Raw genomic sequence first — 10,862 nt, 5'->3', positions numbered from 1 at the left:
ATACACTTTAAGTTGAATTGAAAGTACAGTAATTTATCTTTAGGTTGGACTTGGATTTAGAATCTTAAAAGATGTTTATTAGTGTTTTAAGTAATGATGAAATACATTTGGAAAAAATATTTAATTATTACATGAACCATTACTTATAGAGTATCAGCATAAAGCCCATTAAGCTCCCCCACCCCTTTTTTTCTTCATTACAGTTTTTATTCTTTCTATCCTCCTTCAACTTAACTATTCTCTCTTGGGAAGACAGATTGTCAAAACATCAGAGTAAGGTCTCCTTGGAATGCTTGTACTTCTGAAAGCTCAGTCTTCTCTGCTATATCTTTAGCTCCCTTGTGTTTTTGGTTTAATCCAGTTATACATCAGGACTGAAAAGATAGTGATGGTGAAAATCTAGCTCAAGGGCCAAAATAATGGGTAGATAAATTGGGTGGCATAGATATTTGAGACGACAGGTAAGCACTTGAAATTACACAGGCTTTCTCATGACAGGGAAACTTATTTCTTCAACTTGACAATTGAACAAGATATCTCCTATACACTTCAAAACACATTCCAAACCTGAGAATCATAGTAAAAAGGCACTGCCTTTTCTCTAGAGCTACAGGGAAATTTTGCAGGAGTAACAAAATGGAGGAAGGGGCACAGAGTTAGTGAAACATTAGACAAGAGGTGAATTTACCTACTAACAAGGAGATTTAGAATGATCTTTGATTATTAGGTAGTGCATTTTTAGAAGAATGTTTGCTTATCTACAATGTTAGAAAGAAAAATTCCCTATTCATTCTTACCAGGAGAAAATGTTATAATCTAAACAAATAGCTTTAAGAAACTAAGAATGGTTTGCACATAATATACAATTATAGAATAACAGCTCATGAAGATTTTGGAGTGCTCATTACTTGTGAGGATCTTAATGTGGCTTATGTTGAGTATGGATGATTTTACTCAACAATTAAAACATGTTATAATTATGTTAATTATTGCGGCTTTGTATATGAGAAGGGAGAGTAACTGATCTTAAGTGTAACTCTAATTTGGGGGAGATGAAGAAGTAGTGAACTTAAAGCATCTCTAAGTGAAAAAAAAAAAAAGTAATCCAAATTGGAAAGAAAGAAGTAAAACTGCCATCATTTACAGATGACATGATACTACCATGATACATAGAGGTAACCCTAAAGACTTCACCAAAAACACTTTAGAATGAATAAATGGCTTTAATGCTGAATGGGAGAAATATTCAACAATGATACATCCAATAAGGAGTTAATATCCAAAATATATAAGGAACTCATACAACTTAATGCCAAAAGAATAAACATTTTTCCAAAGAGGACATACAGGTGGCCAATAGACATATAAAAGCATGCTCAAACTCACTAATCATCAGGGAAGTGCAATTGAAACTACAATGAGATAGCACCTCACACCTGTCAATAGCTATCATCAATAAATCAACAAACAAGTGTTGATGAGGATGTGAAGACTAGGGAACCCTCCTTCACTATTAGTGAGTTTATAAATTAGTGCAGCCATGATGGAAATCAGTATAGAGTTTCCTAAAAATAAAAAAAAATACAGCTACCATATAACCCAGAAATTCTACTTATGGGTATTTATCCAGAGAAATATAAAACATTAATTTGAAAAAAAAATATGCAGGCCTATGTTCATTGCAGCATTAATTACAATAGCAAAATATGGAAGCAACTTAAGTGTCCATTGATAGATGAATGGAAAAAGAAGTGATACATACATACAATGGAATATTACTCAGCCATACAAAGGAATAAAATCTTGCCATTTGTGGGCCTAGAAAGTATTATGCTAAGTGAAATAAGTCAGACAAGGAACTACAAATACTATATTATTTCACTTATATGTGGAATCTAAAGAAACAAAACAAACAAAACAGAAACAAACTCATAATTCAGAGAACATTCTGATGATTGCCAGATGGGAGGAAGGTTGGGAGGCTGAGTGAAAAAGAGGAAGGAAATAAGATGGTACAAATTGCCAGCTATAAGACCAGTAATGCAGATGTACTGTACTGTACAGCATGGGAAATAGAATCAGTAATGTTGTAATAACTAGGTATGGTGTCAGATGGGTGCTAGACTTATATGGATGATCACTTTGTCCCAAACCTAAAACTAATATAATATTGTATGTCAACTGCAATTGAAAAAAATTTAAGAAAAATTAATAAAGCAGCTCTACATAGATTGGCACATGATTCTGAACAACAGGAAATCCAGTTGAGAGAGAGTCCATGACAGAATGAAAGAACAAACTTTAGTTCCATAGCAACTACTCACTCATATCACTGGGCCTGGAACAGAGGGTGCCAGGATATTTTTCAAGGAGGAAATACTTGCCTCTGATTTAATAAAGGGCTAGTAATACTAAGTGATACATGTCTCCAGGATCAGGCAGAGCCTTCTAGAGTTTACCTGTCGTTAGCTATCTATTATCTATACCTATAACTATCTATATGCCTATCTTAGAAATATAATTACACATGGGTCATTTGTTAACAACCATACTAGTATTTACCCAAGATCCATCTAATTTAGAAGATATCAAGCCTTTTTCACTCATATAAACCTCATTTTCAGAACAAAGAACAGTGGTTGCTACCATCTGTCCTTTGATTCCAACCTTCTCCAAATTCTCCTCAAAGTCTTGGACTTTTTTTCAACCCAAACATAATTGGGTGGGGAGAAATTTTGCTAGTATTTTATAGTATTACTAGAGGACTGGTGCATGGATTTGTGCACTGGAGGAGTCCCTCAGCCTGGCCTGTGGGGATCAGCGAAAACCAGCTCTCTGACAACACCTGAGGGGTCCGGATTGCAAGAGGGCATTGGCCAGGCTGAGGGACCCCACTGGTGCAAGATCGGGGCCAGGAAGGGATTATGGGAGGGTTCCAGGGCATGTCCCGCCCTTCTCGCCCAGTCCCAATAGGCCAGACCCCAGCAGCAAGCCAACCTATCGGTTGCAGTGTCTTCCCCCTAGAGGTCAGTGTGCGTCATAGTGACTGATTGAATGATCGAACAAATGGTCAGACGCTTAGCATATTAGGTTTTTATTATATAGGACAATACAAATCCAATTTAGGGACATGTATCCAAAAATACAAATTATGAAGAGGAGTGAGTTAAATACAATTTATTGTACTTCTATTCACCTAGTTTTGTTTCATTGTGTATTTTTTCATGTTTTATTGTGTTTTTAATTTTATTTTTCTATCGCAGCTTACTTTCAATATTATTTTGTATTAATTTCAGGTGTACAGCTTAGTGGTTTGGCAATAATAAACTTTACAAAATATTTCCCCTATTATTTCTATACCCACATAGCAGCATACATAGTTATCTAAATATTATTAACTATATTTCCGATGATGAACTTTACATTTCCATGAGTATTTTGTAACTACCAATTTTTACTTCTTAATCCCTTTGCCTCTTTCACACAGTCTCCAAAACCCCCTCCCTCTGGCAACCACCTGTCCACTCTCTGTGTCTATGAATCTATTCCAATTTTGTTTATTTATTTTTTTTTATAGTTCACATATAAGTGAAATCATATGGTATTTATCTTTCTCTGACTGACTTATTTCACTGAGCAAAATACCCTCTAAGTCCATCCATTCTATCACAAAAGGTAAGATTTTATTCTTTTTTATGGCCGAGTAATATGTCATCATCTATATGTACCACTGTTTTTTTATCCAGTTATCTATGGATAGGCCCTTGTGTTGGTTCCATATCTTGATTATTGTAAGTAATGCTGCACTGTTACTAGCTGTCAGAGACATGCAAATTAGCACCACAACGAGATATCACCTCATACCTATTAGAATGGCTACTACCAATAAATCCACAAATGACAAGTGTTAGTGAGGATGTGGAGAAAGGAAACCCTCATGCACTGTTGGGAATGCAGACTAGTGCCACCAATGTGGAAAACAGTATGGAGGGTCCTCTAAAAATTAAAAATGAAACTGCCTCATAATCCAGTGTTCATTTCTGGGTATTTATCCAAAAGAAACCCAAAACACTGATTCAAAAGAATATATGCACCGATATGTTCATTTTATTATTTTTTAAAACTAATCCGCCTTCAAGAGATAATCAACAACTTTGTATCAACTGAATAGAAGAAAAACCACATTGGTCAATGGCCTACCCAACAATATACTACTTATCATTTACAGTGCCAATTGTATTAAAACACACTCAAATGAATGTACAGAATATACAAAATGAATCCATTTCGAGATTTCTTGCTTAAATTCAGCACAAAAAATATTTATTGAGTATTTAATGTGTTCAAAGTATGCATAAAATATGACCTTTCTTTTCAAAGACTTTATAAACTGAGCATCATTTTTACTATTACCTTAACAGTTACTTAAAATGAGTCACAAAATTTTGAGAAGCCTACCTCCATAATGTTCTTATCAACCTTTAAGTTTAGATTAACTTTAATTGCTGTTAACCATATTTACAGATGAGTGGACTGAAACAATGAGGGTCAAGTGAGTTTCTCCATGATTAATGAAGCAAGAAGTAGAGCTCACTGTCTCCTCTTATGTTTAACCAAGAGCTCCAGAGATAGTAAATTATGAACCGTTTGAATTAAATGGAAGTGTTAAGACTTACTGGAGCAATTTTGACACAGGTATTCTAGGTAATAAATGATGACCAGAAGCAATTTTAGTTATGTGTAGTATTTATTATACTCTAAGAATGGTATAGCTTGCCTCAAACAATGATTACAAAGTAGCAATAGTATCCATCAATGGATATATTTTATTTTTGAATTTACCGACAGAAAAGGTGCAGATGGCACCCTAAATAAGAGCCTGGCTTGGACCAGTATTATCTGTGTGAAAATGACTAATGTAACACTACACTTCTGCCAGAACTTTGTAAATAGACTGCCAAAAATTATCATATTATTATCAGCTAATGTTCCCAATTCTTCACTGTTTGTGTCACATATGGATCCTCTGAAATGCAGAACTCCTAACTAAAGAGACACTAATGTCATTTTAAAACATGAACTGTATGTTTTTTTTAAAAGTTTTAAGGACACTACACTTGTTCTACAGTAAACAGACATAAGTTAAAAAAGTGAGTGCAAAATAATAAAGGAGACTAGACTCAAAGTTTCGAAAGTTTTATAGGTGAAGCCAAATTAGAAAACAAAGAACATTTTATCTAGGTTTCTATATAAACCAATAAACTTTGTTCTTTCATCTACTCTAGATATTTAGCTAACAGCCACCTACCAAACATCCAGCAATAACCATTTGCTCATATAGGGCCATTGATTTATCTCAATTTGTGAGGCTTTCATAAAGAGAAGTTGAATGGGATAGTGTAATATACCTAGTTTCCATAATATGACTTATGACATTAAAATGAAAATAATATTATATAAGAGGTTGATTTGGTTATATATTACAAAGTAAGTATCTTTTAGCTTCTCATTAGTGCAACCTGGGACCCAAAAGTTAGTTGTTTTTTACATGAATAGACATATCTACATATGAAACAACAAGGAATTGGATAGTGACACACACACATATGTATACATAGAATATTTTATACTACCAACTATAAAACAATAAAAAATTGGGATGTAGAACATCTTTGTATGTAAAATATTTCAAGAGAAAATGTTATAGTTGGATAGAAAAAAACTGTAATTTGAAAAGTAGTCTTGTGGAATGGAGGAGGGCTGAATAGGTGAAACAGGATTTGGGGGGCAAAAAAATTCTATATGATTCTGTAATGGGGCATATACGACACTGTAAATTTGTCAAACACATAGAACTTTGCAATACAAAGATAAACTTTAATGTATGAAGTTTAAAAGAAAACATTTAGAAAGTCAGGGATCAATCACACAATGAATGTAAATAGTGACAAAAAAATCTAACGATATTACACATATATGAAATAATCTCACTCAAGGAGGTAAAGAAAAAGTACTTTTCTAACTGGAAATGAGTGGACTCTGTAAGATTAAAGCAAAAGAAATTGCACATAAGTTCTATAATCATGAAGTTGGTAAAGGCAAACAATTCTGCAACCACTATACATGTATACTGGAACTGAATAATTAAGTTGATAATAGGGGTCAGATTTCTCATTATTGGAATGGGAAGTTATAGAAAAGCAAGACAAGGCTAGAATGATTCATATAGTCATGGATTAGAGTTGGAGACATCAATTTGAACTTAATATAGATACAGATGAAGAGATGTATACATATATATGTATACACACACACACACACACACACACACACACACACACACACACACATATATATATATATATATATATATATATATATATATAGAGAGAGAGAGAGAGAGAGAGAGAGAGAGAGAGAGAGAGAGATATTAATTGATATAGATACACACACATGTTATTTTATATTTTCCCTTGCTCTGTCAGCTGAAAGTGCTCAAAAGCAAGGACACCCCATGAGTAAAGAGTAGCAACAGATCTTGGCTTTTAATACCATTCTCCAATTAAATGAACCAGGGTTACTGAGAAAAATAGGACTTGGTAAGAAATACACAAAACCCCAAAGCCACGGAATATACGTTCTTCTCAAGTGCTCATGGGACATTTTCAAAAATAGACCACATATTGGGTCACAAACAAAGTCTCCCCAAATTCAAGAAGATTGAAATCATACCAAGCATCTTCTCAGACCACAATGGCATAATATTAGAAATAAACTACAATAAAAACAACCCAAAATACTCAAACACTTGGAAGCTGAATAGCATGTTATTAAATATTGATTGGGTTACCAATGAGATCAAAGAAGAAATTAAAAACATCCTGGAAACTAATGACAATGAAAACACAACAATCCAAAACCTATGGGACACAATGAAAGCAGTCCTGAGAGGGAAGTTTATAGCTCTACAGGCCTATCTCAACAAACAAGAAAAAATGGTAGTAAATCATCTAACTCTACATCTCAAAGAATTAGAAAGAGAGCAACAAGAAAAGCCCAGAGTGAGCAGAAAGAAGGAGATAATAAAGACTAGAGCAGAAATAAATGACATAGAGATAAAAAAATACATAAAATCAATGAAATCAAGAGCTGGTTCTTTGAAAGGAAAAACAAGATTGATGAACCTCTAGCCAGGCTCACCAAGAAGCAAAGAGAGAGGACCCAAATAAACAAAATCAGAAACGATAGAGGCAAAATAACAACAGACCCCACAGAAATACAAATGATTGTTAAAAAATACTATGGACAACTCTACTCCAACAAACTAGACAACCTGGAGGAAATGGACATATTCCTAGAAAAATACAATATTCCAAAACTCAATCAGGAAGAATCTAAAAATCTCAATAGGCCAATAACTATGGAAGAAATTGAAGCAGTCATCAAAAAGCTTCCAGCAAACAAAAGCCCAGGCTTCACAGGGACTTTTACCAAACATTCAAGGAAGAACTAAAACCTATCCTCCTCAGACTACTACAAAAAATTCAAGAGGAAGGAACACCTCCAAGTTCATTCTATGAAGCCAGCATCACCCTAATACCAAAACCAGGTAAAGACAACACAATGAAAGAGAATTACAGGCCAATATCCCTCATGAACATAGAGGCCAAAATCCTCAACAAAATCTTAGCAAATCGGATCCAGCAGTACATCAGAAAGATCATACACTATGACCAAGTAGGATTTATGCCAGGGATGCAAGGATGGTACAATATCCGCAAATCAATAAACGTGATACATCACATAAACAAATTGAAAGAAAAAAACCACATAGTTATATCAATTGATGCAGAAAAAGCATTTGACAAAATTCAACACCCATTTTTGATAAAAACTCTCAGCAAGGTGGGAATAGAAGGATCATACCTCAACATAATAAAAGCCATATATGACAGGCCCACAGCCAACATCATACTCAATGGACAAAAACTAACACCATTTCCCCTAAGGACAGGAACAAGACAGGGATGCCCCCTCTCATCACTCCTGTTCAACATAGTACTGGAAGTATTAGCCATTGCAATTAGGCAAGAAGAAGAAATAAAAGGCATCCAAATTGGAAAAGAGGAAGTAAAACTGTCCTTATTTGCAGACAACATGATATTATACATACAAAACCCTAGAGATTCCATCAAAAAACTACTAGACTTAATACATGAATTTGGCAATGTGGCAGGATACAAAATTAACCCCAAGAAATCTGAGGCATTTCTATACACCAATAGTGAACTTTCAGAAAGAGAGATTATAAAAACAATCCCGTTTACCATCGCACCAAAAATATTAAGCTACCTAGGAATAAACTTAACTAAAGAGGTAAAAGACCTCTTCTCAGAAAACTACAGGACGTTGAAAAAAGAGATAGAGGAAGACATAAACAAATGGAAGAACATACCGTGTTCATGGATTGGTAGAATCAACATCATTAAAATGTCCATACTACCCAAAGCAATCTATAAATTCAATGCACTTCCCATTAAAATACCAACGGCATACTTCACAGATCTAGAATGAACTCTCCAAAAATTCATCTGGAATAAAAAAAGACCCTGGATAGCTGCAGCGATCCTGAGAAAGAACAAAGTAGGTGGGATCTCAATACCAGATATCAAGCTGTATTACAAAGCCACTGTTCTCAAAACTGCCTGGTACTGGCACTAGCCCAGACATGTAGATCAATGGAATAGAATAGAGAGCCCAGAAATCAGCCTGAACCAATATGCTCAATTAATATTTGACAAAGAAGGCAAGAACATACAATGGAGCCAAGATAGTCTCTTCAATAAATGGTGTTGGGAAAATTGGACAGATATATGCAATAAAATGAAACTAGACCACCAACTTACACCATACACAAGAATAAACTCAAAATGGATAAAGGACTTAAATGTACGACGGGAAACCATAAAAATTCTAGAAGAATCCAAAGGCAACAAAATCTCAGACATATGCCGAAGCAATTTCTTCACTGATACAGCTCCTAGGGCACTTGAAACTAAAGAGAAAATTAACAAATGGGACTACATCAAAATAAAAAGCTTCTGCACAGCAAAAGAAACCATCAACAAAACAAGAAATCCCACTGTGTGGGAAAACATATTTGCCAATGTCATATCTGATAAGGGCCTAATCTCCAAAATTTATAGGGAACTCATACAACCTAACAAAAAGAAGATAAACAATACAATCAAAAAATGGGCAAAGGATCTAAATAGACACCTCTCAAAAGAGGACATTCAGAAAGCCAAGAGACATATGAAAACATGCTCAAAGTCACTAATCATCCAAGAGATACAAATCAAAACAACAATGAGGTGTCATCTCACACCTGTCAGACTGGCTATCATCAACAAATCAACAAACGACAAGTGCTGGAGAGGATGTGGAGAAAAAAGGAACACTTGCGCACTGCTGGTGGGAATGCAGATTGGTGCAGCCACTGTGGAAGACAGTATGGAGTTTCCTCAAAAAACTGAAAATGGAACTCCCATTTGACCCTGTGATCCCACTTCTAGGAATATATCCCAAGAAACCAGAAACACCAATCAGAACGGATATGTGCACCCCTATGTTCATAGCAGCACAATTCACCATAGCTAAGATCTGGAAACAGCCTAAGTGCCCATCAGTTGATGAATGGATTAGAAAACTGTGGTACATCTACACGATGGAATACTATGCTGCTGTAAAAAAGAAGGAACTCTTACCATTTGCAATGGCATAGATGGAACTGGAGAGCATTATGCTAAGTGAAATAAGCCAGTCAATGAAGGAAAAATACCACATGATCTCACTCATTTATGGATAATAAAGACCATTATGAACTTATGAACAAAAATAGATACAGAGGCAGAGCAGCTTCGAGCAGACTGTCAAACTATAGCGTGAAGGTCGGGGAGGTTTGGGGGGAAGGAAGGAGGGGGTAAGAGACCAATTGAAGGACTTGTGTGCATGCATATAAGCATAACCAATGGACATAAGACACTGGTGGGTAGGGGAAGCCAGGGGATTGTCAAGGGCGGGGGGAAAAAAAAGAGACATTTGTAATACTCTTTGTAACACTTTAAGCAATAAAACAATAAAAAAATAAAAATAAAGAACTACACGAAACAATGCTCAAGTATATCGTACTACCAGAGAATAAGGAAATGCTAAAATACACACACACACACACACACACACACACACAATGATGGGGGTATGTCAAAAGAACATAAAAGCCAAATAAAATAATTCCAAATGGCCGAATTGGCACAACTTGAGCTACGACATAAATGTAATAGTATTGGATTATAGCCCAAATTAGAAAATAAATATTCATGAGTCGATTCTGATATCTAAATAATTGAATAAATGAGAGATAAGAGACAAATCCCCCATGCAAAAGAATATAAATGCATGATGTGGATACTTCATCCCCAAAGAGGTGGAGGGCAAATCTCCACTTCTTAATCATGCATTTCTCATTATAACTTTCTTCCACAGAATACAACATAAAGCAAACAGGGTTTTATTTTAAGTAACTATTCAGTGGAGAAACTTGACCAACACTACCTCATCCAGGAGATCTAGGTCAACATCAACAATAATAAATCATGTTGATATATGTGCCCTTGATATTTTATGATGAAATGGCACTTTCCTCTATGGTCTCCCTCCTAAAATCTCATAACTTCTAGGTTAATCACAGTTAAATCATCAGACAAGTCTCATCTAAGTGACATTCTACAAAATGCCTCACCAGTACTCCTCAAAACTATAAAGGTCACCAAAAACAAAAAAATGTCTGAGAAACAGTCAAA

Source organism: Myotis myotis, unplaced genomic scaffold, assembly GCF_014108235.1.
Source record: "Myotis myotis isolate mMyoMyo1 unplaced genomic scaffold, mMyoMyo1.p scaffold_m19_p_1, whole genome shotgun sequence".
Lineage (NCBI taxonomy): Eukaryota > Metazoa > Chordata > Mammalia > Chiroptera > Vespertilionidae > Myotis > Myotis myotis.
Note: the sequence above shows the minus strand (reverse complement) of the source record.